Below are 15,798 nucleotides of genomic sequence, written 5' to 3'. Positions count from 1 at the left end.
TCTCCTCCACATTCTTCAGAACCCTGTAATCCGCATTCAAATTTGTCCTACCAAAATGAATCGCCTCACACTTATCAGGGTTAAACTCCGTATGCCACTTTTCAGCCCAGCTCTACATCCCATCAATGTCTCTTTGCAGCCTACAACAGCCCTCCACTTTATCCACTACTCCACCAATCTTGGTGTCATCAGCAAATTTACTAACCCAACCTTCAACTCCATCATCCAAGTCATTGATAAAAATCACAAATAGCAGAGGACGCAGCACTGATCCCTGAGGTACACCACTGGTGACTGGGCTCCAGGATGAAAATTTACCATCTACCACCGCCCTCTGTCTTCTATGTGATAGCCAGTTACTGATCTAATCAGCCAAATTTCCCTCTAGGCCTCCTTACTTTCTGCATGAGCCAACCATGGGGCACCTTATCAAACGCCTTACTAAAATCCATGGATACGACATCAACTGCTCGACCTTCATCTATGTACTTAGTTACCTCCTCAAAGAATACAATCAAACTTGTGAGGCAAGACTTACCCCTCACAAATCCTTGCTGACTATCCTGGATTAAGCTGTATCTTTCCAAATGATCATAAATCCTATCCCTCAGGACCCTTTCCAATAATTTGCCGATGACCGAAGTGAGACGAACTGGCCTATAATTCCCAGGGTTATACCTATTCCCTTTCTTGAACAAGGGGACAACATTCGCCTCTCTCCAGTCTCCTGGCACTATTCCTGTGGACAGTGAGGACATAAAGATCAAAGCCAAAGGCTCTGCAATCTCATCCCTCACCTCCCAAAGAATTCTAGGATATATCCCATCAGGCCCAGGGGACTTATCTATCCTCAGGCGTCTCAAAATTTCTAACACATCTTCTTTCCGAATGTTAAGTAATGGGTTAAGAGACATTGCAATTAGTTGTCTCATTTATGTTAAGTATCCATTAATTGACACTGATATGTAAAATAGCTTCAGGTGGCCTCTGTCAGGTGATGTACAGTTAGAGTTTTGTGAAAGGCTGTTGGAATGAAATAAATGTGTGTTTGTGAAAAAGGAACAGAACTTTAGACTCTTCATATCACAGCAACTAAAACGTCTAACAATTGGTAGCAGAGGATGGTTGCTGTGTAAATGTGAAGGGTTGAAAGATACAACTTTTCCAGATCAAACCAAGGTGTGAGTGAGAAAAAAAAGAGGGATATATGGCTGAACCGAGGATAAAGATGGCTGGATATGACTATCCTCCCTTATTTTCTGAAAGGGAATCGTATGACCAATGGAGAAGTGCAGTAGTTATGAGGACTAAGGTAACTACTTTGGGAAAGAGAAAACAAGGTATGGCATTAGCTCTTTCTTTACCATATGGCAGTAAAATCCAAAACAAAGTGCTTTCTGAGCTGGAATTCGAAGAATTAGACTCAGATTTATTACATTATATGGATAAGATTTATAAGAAAGATGACTTGTTAAGTGCGTATGAAGCATGGTCGGATTTTAATAAGTTCCGGAAAATGGAGGATATCTCCATGGAAGACTATATAATGGAATTTGGCAGACTATATAAAAGGCTGCAGAAACACAATCTGGAATTTCCACAGTCTGTGTTGGCCTTTAATTTTCTTGACTATGCTAGAGTGAGCAACATGGATAGGCTCCTGGTTTTGACAGGAGTTCAGTTTACTGATAAGGATACCTTATTCGAACAGTTGACAAAAGCTTCACAAAAGTTTCTGGGGAAACATTCAATTCTGATGGCTCTGATGAACCAAATAGGTCAGCCTGCAATAAGGCAGAATATGGAAGATACACTACTAACAGGATGGTGAAATCGTATGGCTACGAACAGGGCTCAAGACTATAGAAGGAGACCGAGATAAGGAAATTATGAAGACAGAAACCCAGTTAGAACCTACAATAGGAAGATGAACCCCAGAAATGCACGGGGCATGATAAATCGATGTTTTCGATGTGACTCTCAATACCATTATGCTTTCAACTGTCCAACTCGTAATAATAGAGTGTTTGAAGCGACACATGACACAGAAGAGTCAGAAGAGGAAAAAAATAGTGACCAGAAAGAAGGCATTGCCCTATTGACAAGCAGTTTTACGCCGGTAATGAGGGTGTTGGTTGCAGAATCCTTCAATTGTGCTGTATTGGACAGTGGCTGCACATCTACTGTGTGTGGAATTGACTGGTTAAAATGTTACCTGGACTCTTTGAATGCTAAAAATCGTAACAAGGTCAAGGAATTTGAAAGTTCCACAAGTTTCAGGTTTGGGGATGATAATACTCTGAAGTCGCTGAAAAGAGTGGTGATCCCTTGCAATATTGCCGGAGTGAATCATTTCATTAGCACGGATGTTGTATCAAGTGAGATACCTTTGCTTCTGAGCAGACCGTCGATGAAGAAAGCACACATGGAACAGGATAAGGCAACAGTTTTTGGAAAGACGGTGGACTTACAATTTACACAGTCGGGATACTATTGTATTCCATTACTGACAAATAATATTTCAAGTAGAGTGGTTAAGGATGTGTTAATGGCAGTTGAAAATGGGACGTTAGCTGATAAAAAGCTTGTGGTATTAAAACTGCATAGGCAATTTGCACATCCGTCTCCTCGGAGGCTGAAAAATTTATTAAAGGATGCAGGGGTAAGGGATGACGACTATACTAAACTGATAGAACAGGTTAGTGACCGCTGTGAAGTTTGTAGGAAGTACAGAAGGACACCAGCACGACCGATAGTAACCCTACTTTTGGCCAGGGATTTTAACGACATTGAGGCCATGGACCTTCAGATCTGGGATAAAGCAAATAATATATTTATTTTGCATTTTGTAGATTTAGCAACTAGATTTAGTCAATCAACGATTGTACGAAGTAAAGAAAAGAGAGTAATTCTGGATCAAATCGTGGAAAAATGGATAGGGACAGGAATGGGTCCACCGGCAAAATTCCTTACCAACAATGGGGGACAATTTGCTAATGATGAGTTTAGGGATATGTGCGAAAACGTGAATATCAGAGTTATGAATACTGCTGCAGAAAGCCCATTTAGTAATGGTGTCTGTGAAAGAAATCATGCTGTCATCGAAGACATGCTTCGGAAAATTTTGGCAGATCGACCAAATTGCAGGCTAAATTCAGCTTTAGCATGGGCAGTATATGCAAAGAATTCATTGCAGATGGTTGAGGGCTATAGTCCTTATCAATTAATGTTTGGTAGAAATCCTAAAATTCCGTCCATTTTGGATGACCAGCCTCCAGCTTGAGAGGGGACTACAATTAGCTCTGGTTTTTCTGAACATTTAAATGCATTGCATAGCAGTAGAAAAGCTTTTTTGGAAGCAGAAGTCTCTGAAAGAATTCGCAGAGCTTTAAGACATAATGTACGGCCATCAGATGCCGTTTTTCAGCAAGGAGGCATGGTATACTATAAGAGAGACAATTCTAATGAATGGAAAGGCCCATGGAAGCTCATAGGCATAGATGGCAAAACAATTATTTTGCAACATGGTAATCAAACTGTTAGGGTACATTCATCAAGGATAATGGGTACGGATTACAAATTTTCAAATTTAGACAGAGCAGACAGACATGACGAGGAACCAGAGTCATCTGGTATGCATGTGTTACAGAACTATGAGGACCAATTAACTGATATCGACAGGGTTTCTGTGGAGGAATTCAACACTTCTGATGAATTAGAACAGGCCATTTTTCCAAAAGGGCAACTGCCAAAAGTTGGTACAAAAGTGACATACTTGCCTGAAGGGCCTAGTTAATGGAAGGATGCAACTGTTATTAGTAGAGCAGGGAAGGCCACTGGAAAGTATAAACATTGGTTGAATGTACAGCATTCAGGGGAAGGAGTCAAGACAATGAATTGAGAAAACGAAGTTCAAAAATGGAGGGCACAGAAACGCAGTGCCAGTTCAGATAGTACATCAGATAGTGAACAGGTTCGCAGGAAAAGGTCAAGAACTATTGAAAGGACATCCCACAGCAGAAGGGAAAGATCAAGCAGTAGCAGTACAGAACGAGATACCAGGCGGGAGAGGGGACGTAGTTTATCAAAATCTCGGAACATGAGTAAAACTAAGAATACTAATAGGAGTAGAAGCCCACATGCACGTGAGATTTTGGTGGCTTCAAATAAATTAGATGAAAAAGTTATCAAAGAAGCTAAACAGCAAGAATTGCATAGTTGGAATGAATTTGGGGTATACACGGAAGTACCGGATAGGGGACAAAGAGCTCTATCCCACAGGTGGATTTGCACGGGAATGGTTCTTCCGGATGGAACTTATAAGGCAAAGGCCAGGCTTGTGGCAAGGGGATTTGAAGAAAACTTAGAAAGTCAGGATTTAAGGGTAGATTCACCTACAGCAGGAAAGGTTATTTTAAAGATCTTCTTGGTTCTATTAGCCACAAAGGCATGGGAATGCAAATCTATAGATATAAAAGCTGTCTTTTTGCAGGGGCATCAGCTCCAGAGAGACACTTTTCTCCGTCCTCCTAAAGAAGCAGCTAACACAGAAGGGGTACTCTGGAAGTTGAACAAATGTGTATATGGATTAAATGATGCATCTAGAGTCTGGTATTTTTCGGTGAGGTCAGTTAAAGTTAGGCTGTTGCCAGTTGAAAGTAGATCCGGTAATGTTTTACTGGCACTATAAAGGAAATCTTTCTGGCATTTTTATGGTGCATGTCGATGATTTTTGGTGGGGTGGGACTAGTGATTTTGAAGCTATTGTAATCTCTGGTTTGAGGAAAGAATTCAGGGTTGGAAGTCAGGCTTCCGGTGGATTTAAATATATTGGACTGGAAATTGGACAGACTAAGTTAGGGGCAACTTTACGCCAGCAATCTTATTTGGAAAGCATCAGCCCAATAGCAATTAGTCGTGGCCGAGTTTCACAAAAAGACGCAATGGTTTCAAAGATAGAAAAAGAGCAACTGCGAAGTTTAATTGGGCAGCTGAACTGGTTAGGTAGACAGACTAGACCAGATGTGAGTTTTGATGTCTTAGAGTTGAGTACAAAAATGAATGATCCCAAAGTGGAAGACATAATAAGAGCAAATAAAGCGTTGGCCAAACTAAAAATGCAGGAGTGTGTTTTGAAGTTCCCGGTTTTAGGTGACCTTAGGCATTTGAAACTCATAGTTTATAGTGATGTGTCCTACGCAAATTTATGTGATGGGGTTTCAAGCGCAGGAGATTTTATAATTTTCCTTTTGGAGAACAATGGTAAATGTGGCCCGCTTGTGTGGGAAACAAAGAAAATAAGGAGAGTGGTAAAAAGCACTTTGGCTGCTGAGACGTTAAGCCTTGTGGAGGCGGTGGATATGGCCTTTTATATAAGTATGATATTGACAGAAATTCTGGGATTACGGGATTTGGTAATATACCTATTGACTGTCACATTGACAATAAATCCCTGTGGGAAAATATGCACTCTACAAAAAGTGTCAATGAAAAGAGGTTACGGATAGTCATCGCAAGTTTGAAGCAGATGTTGGACAGAGGGGAAATAACAAAAATTCAATGGGTCGACAGGAGCTATCAACTGTCAGACAGTTTTATGAAAAGAGGGGCGAGTTCATAGAAACTTTTGGATATTGTTAATGAAGGGCGCTTGTTTCTGTGACTGTTTTTTTTTCTTTCTTATCAGGAAAAAAAGGGGGGGAAATCATGTGTGTTTTTGAGTTTCTTGAAATTTTGTTTTCACCTAATTATTTTTTTTCTCCAAGGAAGGGGAGACTGTTAAGTAATGGGTTAAGAGACATTGCAATTAGTTGTCTCATTTATGTTAAGTATCCATTAATTGACACTGATATGTAAAGGGGCTTCAGGTGGCCTCTGTCAGGTGATGTATAGTTAGAGTTTTGTGCAAAGGTTGTTGGAATGAAATAAATGTGTGTTTGTGAAAAAGGAACAGAACTTTAGACTCTTCATAGCACAGCAACTAAAACGTCTTACACCGAATATCTACCTCCTCCAGCTTACCAGCCTGTATCACACTATCCTGCTCAACAACATGGCCCCTCTCCTTTGTGAAGACTGAAGAAAAGTATTCATTTAGGGCCTCTCCTATATCTTCAGACTCCATGCACACGTTCCCACTACTGTCCATAACCAGCCCTAACTTCACCTTGGTCATTCTTTTATTCCTCACATAAGTGTAAAAAGCCTTGGGGCTTTCCTTGATCCTACCCGTCAAGGACTTCTCATGCCCCCTCTTAGCTCTCTTAAGCCCTTTCAAGTGCCCTAACTGAACATTGTTTCCTCATCCTTACATAAGCCCCCTTCTTCCTCTTGACAAGACATTCAACCTCTTTTGTAAACCATGGCTCCCTCACTCGACCATTTCCTCCCTGCCTGACAGGGACATACATATCAAGGACACGCAGTATTTTCTCCTTGAACAAGCTCCACATCTCAATTGTGCCTATCCCTGACAGTTCCTGTTTCCATCTTATGCTCCCCAATTCTTGCCTAATCGCATCGTAATTACCCTTCCCCCAGTTATAAACCTTGCCCTGCCACATATTCCTATCCTTCTCCATTGCTATAGTGAAAGTCACCGAATTGTGGTCACTATCTCCAAAGTGCTCTCCCACAACCAAATCTAACCCAGTACCAAATCCAATGTGGCCTGTCTCTTGTCGGCCTATCCACATATTGTGTGAGGAAACCCTCCAGCACACAATGGATAAAAACAGCCCCATCCAAACTATTCGAATTATAGTGGTTCCAATCAATATTTGGAAAGTTAAAGTTACCCATGACAACTACCCTGTGACTACCGCACCTATCCAAAATCTGCATTGCAATCTTTTCCTCCACATCTCTGTTACTGTTTGGGGGCCTATAGAAAATTCCTAACAAAGTGACCACTCCTTTCCTATTTCTAACTTCAGCCCACACTACCTCAGTAGACTGCTTTTCTGCAGCAATTATACTATCCTTGATTAATAATGCTACTCCTACACCTCTTTTACCACCTTCCCTAATCTTACTGAAACATCTAAACCCCGGAAGCTCTAACAACCATTCCTGACCCTGTTTTATCAACGTCTCCGTAATGGCCACAACATCGTAGTCCCAGGTACCAATCCATGCTTTAAGCTCACCAACCTTATTCCTGATGCTCCTCGCATTGAAGTAGTCACACTTCAAACCACCTCCATGCCTGCAGGTCCACTCTTATGACCTTGGTACCTTCCTTAGTACTGCAGTACCCTCAACCTCCTGAACTCCAGCAATGCCATCTCCTGGACTACAAATCAGTTTCCCATCCCCCTGCCAAATTAGTTTAAACCCCCCGAAGAGTTGTAGCAAATTTCCCTCCCAGGATATTGGTGCCCCTCTGGTTCAGGTGTAACCCGTCCTGTTTGTACAGGTCCCACTTTCCCCAGAATGTGCTCCAATTATCCAAGTAACTGAAACACTCCCTCCTACACCATCCTTGTAGCCACGTGTTTAACTGCACTCTCTCCCTGTTCCTCACCTCACTAGCACGTGGCACTGGCAGCAAACCAGAGATGACAACACGGTCTGTCCTGGCTCTCAGCTTCCACCCTAGCTCCATGAATTCCTGTTTTACATCCCCGTCCCTTCTCCTACCTACGTCATTGGTACCGATGTATACCACGACTTGTGGCTGCTCCCCCTTCCCTTTAAGGATCCTGAAAACATGATCAGAGATGTCACAGATCTTGGCACCCTGGAGGCAACATACCAACCATGAGCCTCTATCGTTGCCACAGAACCGCCTATCTGTACCTCTGAACTATAGAGTCTCCAATAACTAATGCTCTCCTGCTCTGCCCCCTTCCCTTCTGAGCCACAGGGACAGACTCAGTGCCAGAAACCGGGTCACCGTGGCTTACCTCAGGTAGGTCCCTCCCTCCAACCGTATCCAAAACAGTATACCTGTTATTGAAGTGAACAACCGCAGGGGATCCCTGCACTGATTGCTTCATCCCCCTCTTTTTAAACATCACCCAGCTACCTTCATTTTTAGGAGCAACTACATCCCTGTAGCTTCTATCTATAACCGACTCTGCCTCCCGAATGATCCTCAGTTCATCCAGCTCCAGCTCCAGTTCCCTAACACAGTCTTTGAGGAGCTGGAGATGGGTGCGCTTCCCGCAGATGAACTCAGCAGGGCCACTGATGGTGTCCCTCACCTCGAACATCTTATGGTCTCACTCTCCACCATGGCCTTTGGACACCCCAATGCCCTAACTGATCTGTTAGGGGGTCCTTGAGCACCCCCCACCCTTACCCTACAAGGGCACGGAACCCCCAGGGCCCAATCCCTGGCACCCAGGCACCTTGGCAGTGCCACCTGGACACCCTGGCAGTGCCAAGGCACTGGCCTGACACCAACCAGGTGCCAGCAAGAGTGCCAGGGCATCACCCTGCCCAGAGCCTGACCACCTGGGGGCCTGCTATAGCCTGGGAGACTCCCATAGAATCAATTACACCTGGTCCAGGCTTGTGTGGACCAGTGCTAAACAGGGTCATGGTAAAGTCTTCTGGGCGCTGACATATTTAAGTGAGCTTAACTGCTCACTTAAATATGTAAATCTGGATCTCGCCTAATGAGGGCGAGATCCAAATCGCAACATCTCGTGAGATCTCATTATATTTCACGAGGTAATCTGAGCTTCGCGAATCTCACGAGAGGCCTCTTGCCAGATTTAACGGCCTTGTTGCTTCACTGAGTCGAGCACAATGAAGCCGTTCGATCATGCACTTTTTTCCACTATTTGTGCTAAGAATGAAAATGTTTTCCTCTGTTCAGGAATGACCGAGTATGCTAAATTACTGTTTTTCCAAAAAAAATTCCGGGGACCCATTTTTACCAACCAGCCAACCTTCGGGACCCTCGCCAGCCAAAGTTCACGGCCCACGCCAGTCAATGTTTGCAACCCACGCCGCCCAAACTTCGTGACCCACCATTTTCACTCACCTTTAATGCGACAGGTGAGCCTGCTTGGTCCTCACGATCTCACTTGCTTTGTCATTCAATGTTACATTTCTGTACAGATTGTTCATCAGAGGTCCTGGAGCTCACGCCACCACTGTTTTGTCCTGTTGTGGACTCGCCTCAACAGCTCACACACACCAACATTTCTTTGTCCTGTTGTGGATTCTCCCGAGCCACTCACTCCAGCAGGTTTATGTGGTGTTGGGTGCTCTGAGGTACAGACGAACCAACACGGTTGCGATTGGTACAATGCAGTTTTATTCCAACTAGTTATTTACACATCTGACTTGGTACTCAGCACGTGGTGACTGTGTGAGTGTCTTGTTAATGAGGTCTTGGCCTTGTCCTGTCTCCAGATGGACTGAAGGTGTCTTGTTTCTTGTCTTATACTGTGTCTACTCTTGTCTGTGATTGGCTGCCGTGTTATGTGTGCTAATTGGTCTGTTGGTCTGTCTATCATGATGTGTGTGTTGTGATGTGTGTTTGAATATCATGACATCCCCCCTTTTTTACAAGATTATGTGCCTACGTGGTTATAAATATAAATGTGTCCTGAGTGCAGCTAAAGGTGTGTGTGCGTGATATTTACAGCATGTACATATGGCGTAATTATATACAAGGGGCGATGTCAGGTGTGACATGCTAACGAGGTTGTACCATAACAAAAGAAGAAGAACGTTGAAATTTGGACCGATCAAATGTGGCCTGGAACGATAAAACAGTGACATGTTACAATACAGTAGTTGCTAAAATTTGACGTGTGAACAGTCTCATAAGTCCAGTCTAGTAGGTGGGCGACAAATTCGGGTTGACCGCCTCAAGGGTGGGTCGAGAATCACCGGCTGAGGTGTGAGCCTGGCCACGGACGGCGATAGAAGGGGCATGGTATATGGCAGCTCCACGAAGTCGCTATCAGGAACCAGTGGAGGACACGGCGTCTGTGCATGGTTCCGTTGCGAGCGTGGAAGTAGGCGAAGGGCTCACCGATTGCACCTACGCACTGATCCATCCGGCATGCGTACCAGGAACGAGCGGGGAGCCACGCGTCGGAGAACTTCGGCAGGTGCTGACCAGCCACCGTCTGGTAGGTGAATGCGGACGTTGTCGCCAGGGGCCAAGGAGGGAAGTGGTAGGTGAATGCGGACGTTGTCGCCAGGGGCCAGGGAGGGAAGATTAGTTGCCCTTGTGTCGTACGATCTCTTCTGGCGATCGCACTGCAGTTGCATCCTATGCAGTACCGGAGCATGGTCTATTGTTGGTGCCAGGATGGAAGGCACAGTGGTTCTGAGGGCGCGACCCATCAGCAGCTGTGCTGGCGAGAGACGCGTGGCTAGTGGGGCCGAGCGATAGGCCAGCAGGGCGAGGTAGAAGTCCGATCCGGCAGCAGCAACCTTGCAGAGGAGCCACTTGGCAATGTGAACGCCCTTCTCCGCCTTTCCACTGGACTGGGGATGCAGAGGGCTGGACGTCACGTGTGTGAAGCCATACGAGGCCGCAAAGGACGACCATTCATGGCTGGCAAAACAGGGCCCATTGTCCGACATGACAGTCATCGGAATGCCGTGGCGAGCAAAGGTGTCTTTGCAGGCCCTGATGACAGCAGACGACGTGAGATCGTGCAGGCGTATGACTTCTGGGTAATTGGAGAAGTAGTCCACTATGATAACATAGTCCATGCCAAGCGCGTGAAATAGGTCAACACCCACCTTCGTCCAGGGGGACGTCACCAGCTCATGGGGCAGAAGCGTCTCAGGAGGTTGCGCCGGCTGAAACCTTTGGCAGGTTGTACAGTTGATCACCATGTTGGCAATATCGTCACTGATGCCCGGCCAGTATACCGCCTCTCGGGCCCTCCGTCTGCACTTCTCGACCCCCAAGTGGCCTTCGTGTATTTGATCGAGAACCAGCTGGCGCATACTGTGCGGAATCACAATCCGATCCAGCTTCAGAAGGATCCCATCAATGATGGCTAGGTCGTCTCATACATTATAGAACTGCGGGCACTGCCCTTTGAGCCATCCTCCCGTCATGTGGCGCATCACACGTTGTAGAAGGGGGTCGGCCGCTGTCTCTCGGCGGATGCGGGCCAGACTGGAGTCGTCAGCCGGCAGATTTGCCGCTGTCAAGGCCACCTGTGCCTCGACCTGACATACGAACCCCTCCGCATCTGGCGGCGTGCTCACTGCTCTGGATAGGGCATCCGCCATGATGAGGTCCTTCCCTGGAGTGTAGACCAGTTGGAAGTCGTACCTCCTGAGTTTAAGTAGGATGCGCTGGAGGCGAGGGGTCATCTCGTTCAGGTCCTTGTTTATTATGCTGACCAGGGGGCGGTGGTCAGTTTCGACCGTGAACCGTGGAAGACCATAGACGTAATCGTGGAACTTGTCTAAACCGGTTAGAAAGCCCAGGCATTCTTTTTCGATTTGCATGTAGCGCTGCTCTGTGGGGGTCATGGCCCGCGACGCATAGGCAACCGGGGCCCATGATGACGTGTCATCCCTCTGCAGGAGCACTGCTCCAATGCCGAATTGGCTGGCATCAGTTGAGATTTTGGTGGGACGAGACGTGTCGAAGAACGCCAACACTGGTGCCGTGGTGAGTTTGCGTTTGAGCTCCTCCCATTCCAGCTGGTGTGTGTGTTGCCACTGGAACTCCGTAGATTTTTTGACGAGGTGGCGCAGCGTCGTTGTGTGGGAGGCAAGGTTGGGAATGAATTTCCCTAGGAAGTTGACCATGCCAAGGAAGCATAGGACAGCCTTCTTGTCGGCCGGCTGCGGCATGGCTGTGATGGCGCTCACCTTGTCTGCATCCGGACGGACCCCTGACCGGGAGATATGGTCCCCCAGGAACTTCAATTCAGTCTGGCCAAAGGCGCACTTGGCTCGGTTGAGGCGCAGGCCGTTTTCCCGTATGCGGGCAAAAACGCGTTGGAGACGATGTATGTGCTCCTGCGGTGTGGTGGACCAGATGATGACATCGTCCACATATACGCGCACCCCTTCGATGCCTTCCATCATCTGCTCCATGATTCTGTGGAAGACCTCGGATGCCGAGATGATGCCAAATGGCATCCGGTTGTAGCAGAATCTGCCGAAAGGGGTGTTGAAGGTACATAGCTTTCGGCTGGACGGGTCCAGTTGGATCTGCCAAAATCCTTTAGAAGCATCCAGTTTTGTGAATACCTTCGCTTGGGCCATTTCACTGGTGATCTCCTCCCGTTTGGGTATGGGATAATGTTCCCGCATAATGTTATTATTGAGGTCTTTGGGGTCTATACAGATGCGGAGCTCGCCAGAGGGCTTCTTGACACACACCGTGGAGCTGACCCATGGCGTGGGCTCCGTGACCCTGGTTAGGACCCCTTGGTCCTGGAGATCCTGCAGCTGCAGCTTGAGGCGGTCTTTAAGTGGCGCAGGAACGCTGCGAGGTGCGTGAACGGCCGGGATGGGGTCCGGTTTGAGGCGAATTCGGTAGGTGTATGGCAGTGTTCCCATGCCTTCGAATGCCTCCTGGTTGTGGGCGAGGAGCGATTGGAGCTGTGCGTTGAACTCTGCATCCGGGAAGTCAGACGTGCCGTCTGGAGAGAGAGAGAGAATTTGTTGCACAAGGTGGAGAGCCTTACATGCCTGTGCGCCCAGCAGGGAGTCCTTCGATGAGCCAATTATCTCGAACGAGAGTGTGGCCGTGTGTGTTTTGTGTGTCACCTGGAGCTGGCAGGATCCCATGGCCGGGATAACGTTCCCGTTGTAGTCGACCATCTTGCACCGGGATGGCTGGATTGGTGGTCTGACCTTCATGGCATAGAAGGCTGACCATGCTATGAGGTTGGCGGAGGTGCCAGTGTCCAGGCGGAAAGTGATCGGCGATCGGTTGACCGTCAGGGTGGCACTCCACTCATCGGCCGGATTGATGGTGTTGACCTGGTTCACATCAATGACCGCAACCCGGAAGGCGTCTTGGTCATCTGTATCGTCGGTTTGGATGTCGTGATGTGGAGGCTGGATGGTCCGCACGTGTCTGCGAGGTTGTCGGAGATGTGGAACATCCACAGGTTGAGCCGCTCGACAGTAGGCAGCGTAGTGGCCCACCTTGCCACAGCGTAGGCATTGTCGGGTTTTTGCAGGACATTGCCCTTTTAAATGTGCAGCTCCACAGTTGCCGCACGTCATGATGTCATGGCGTTGGTTACGCCACTGCGCATGCGCAGTTCGGTCTTGCATCGGGCGCGCCTGCGCAGCACGTCCCTCAGTGTTGCCGTAGGTTTTGGCGCGCACAAACGCGGGAGGCCTCAAAAAGCGCGCGAAACGGCCGCCCTCGTCCGGGCCGCGGGCCGGGAGAAACTCGATTGCCTGGATGCGTTCGGCCTCGTGGGTGGCCTGGCTTGCCGATTCGATCGCTTGGGACCCCCTCCGTGCCGATTCGGTCGCCTGAAATTGGGCATAGCGGCTGGTTGCATTTTCATGCAGGACACAGGCTTCAACTGCAGATGCTAAGGTCAGGCCTTTAATTTTTAGAAGCTGCTGGCGTAGGTCACTGGAGGCAACGCCAAAAACGATCTGGTCCCGGATCATGGACTCTGAGGTGGTGCCGTAACCGTAGGACTGCGCGAGTATGCGGAGGTGCATCAGGAAGGGCTGAAAGAGCTCATCCTTACCTTGTAGGCACTGCTGAAAGATATACCTCTCAAAGCTTTCATTTACCTCAATGTTGAAGTGCTGGTCGAGCTTGAGGAGGACCGTGTCATATTTAGATTTGTTCTCGCCTTCCGCGAACTCCAAGGAGTTGTATACATCGATGGCGTGCTGTCCTGCGGTAGTGAGGAGCATGGCAATCTTTGTTTCGTCCGAGGCGCCCTGTTTTTCGTTGGCTCGCATGAACAGTTCGAATCGCTGCTTGAAGAGCTTCCAATTGGTGCCCAGGTTCCCAGCGACTTGCAACGGCTGCAGTTTGTTGTGGGTGTCCATGGCTCAGGATGGCAGATTTGCCAGTAAGTATCGATTCACTCACTGGTACCATGTGGTGTTGGGTGCTCTGAGGTACAGACAAACCAACACGGTTGCGATTGGTACAACGCAGTTTTATTCCAACTAGTTATTTACACATATGACTTGGTACTCAGCACGTGGTGACTGAGTGAGTGTCTTGTTAATGAGGTCTTGGCCTTGTCCTGTCTCCAGATGGACTGGCCAGCAGGTGTCGTGTTTCTTGTCTTATACTGTGTCTGCTCTTGTCTGTGATTGGCTGTCGTGTTATGTGTGCTAATTGGTCTGTTGGTCTGTCTATCATGATGTGTGTGTTGTGATGTGTGTTTGAATATCATGACAGTGGGCACTTCCATACCTTGGCCGGGATTCTCCCCTACCCGGCGGGGCGGGGGGTCCCGGCGGGGTGGAATGGCCTGAACCATGTGGCACCTTTAGGGGCCAAGCCCTCACCTTGAGGGGATAGGCCTGCGACAGAGTGGTTGGCGTGCCGCTGGCCGGCGGAAAATGCCTTTGGTGCCACGCCAGCCAGGGCCGAAAGGACTTCGCAGGGTGGCGGAAGTCCACGCATGCGCGGGAGCGTCAACGGCTACTGACGTCATCCCCGCGCATGCGCAGAGGGGGTGTCTCTTACACGTCGGCCATGGTGAAAGCTGTGGCCGAGGCGGAGGGAAAAGAGTGCCCCCACGGCACAGGCCCGCCCGTGGATCGGTGAGCCCGAATTGCGGGGCAGGCCACCGCGGGGGCACCCCCCGGGGCCAGATCGTCCCGCGCCCCCCCACAGGACCCCGGAGCCCACCCGCGCCGCCTAGTCCCGCCCGTAAGAGAAGTGGTTTGATTCTCGCCGACGGGACAGGCATGACAGCAGCGGGTGCCAGGGACAGGGATGTCTCGGATCGAGTCTACAGGATTCTTAAGGGGGAGGGGGAGCAACCAGAAGTCATGGTGCACATAGGCACCAACGACATATCTAAGAAAAGGGCTGAGGATCTAAAAAGTGATTTTAGGGAGTTAGGTTGGAAGCTAAAGTGCAGGACAAGCAGAGTAGTAATCTCAGGATTGCCACTGGTGCCACATGCAAGTGAGGCAAGGAACAGAGAGCGAGTGCAGCTGAACGCATGGCTACAGGGCTGGTGCAGGAGAGAAGGCTTCAGATATGTGAACCATTGGGATACCTTCTGGGGAAGGTGGGACCTGTATATGAAGGACGTGTTGCACCTATACTGAAGGAGCACCATTATCCTGGCTGGGAGGTTTGCTAGAGCTCTTCGGGAGGGTTTAAACTAGTATGGCAGGAGGATGAGAACCAGAGCTATGGAAAAGAGGATAGGGTAGCTGTTGAAGAGGCAGAATAGTATGCAGCAAGTCTGTGAGGAAGGATAGACAGTTGATCGGACAACGTTGCATTCAGTGAAATGGGTTAAAGTGTGTCTGTTTCAGTGCAAGGAGTGTCAGGAATGAGGGAGATGAACTTAGAGCATGGATCAGTACTTGGAACAACGATATTGTGGCCATTACGGAGACATGGATTTCACAGGGGCAGGAATGGTTGTTAGATGTTCCGGGGTTTAGATGTTTTAAGAAGAAGAGGGATGGAGGTAAAAGAGGAGGGGAAGTGGCACTGTTAATTAGGGAATGCGTCACAGCTGCAGAAAAGGAGGTAGTCGAGGAGGGTTTGTCTACTGAGTCAGTATGAGTAGAAGTCAGAAGCAAGAAAGGAGCAATCACTTTATTGGGAGTTTTCTACAGACCCCCCAATAGTAGCAGAGAGATGGAGGAACAGATTGGGTGGCAGATCTTGGA

The sequence above is a fragment of the Scyliorhinus torazame genome, chromosome 12 (genome assembly GCF_047496885.1).
Source record: "Scyliorhinus torazame isolate Kashiwa2021f chromosome 12, sScyTor2.1, whole genome shotgun sequence".
NCBI lineage: Eukaryota > Metazoa > Chordata > Chondrichthyes > Carcharhiniformes > Scyliorhinidae > Scyliorhinus > Scyliorhinus torazame.
The sequence above is the reverse complement of the archived record's forward strand: the minus strand, read 5'-3'. Positions refer to the sequence as shown.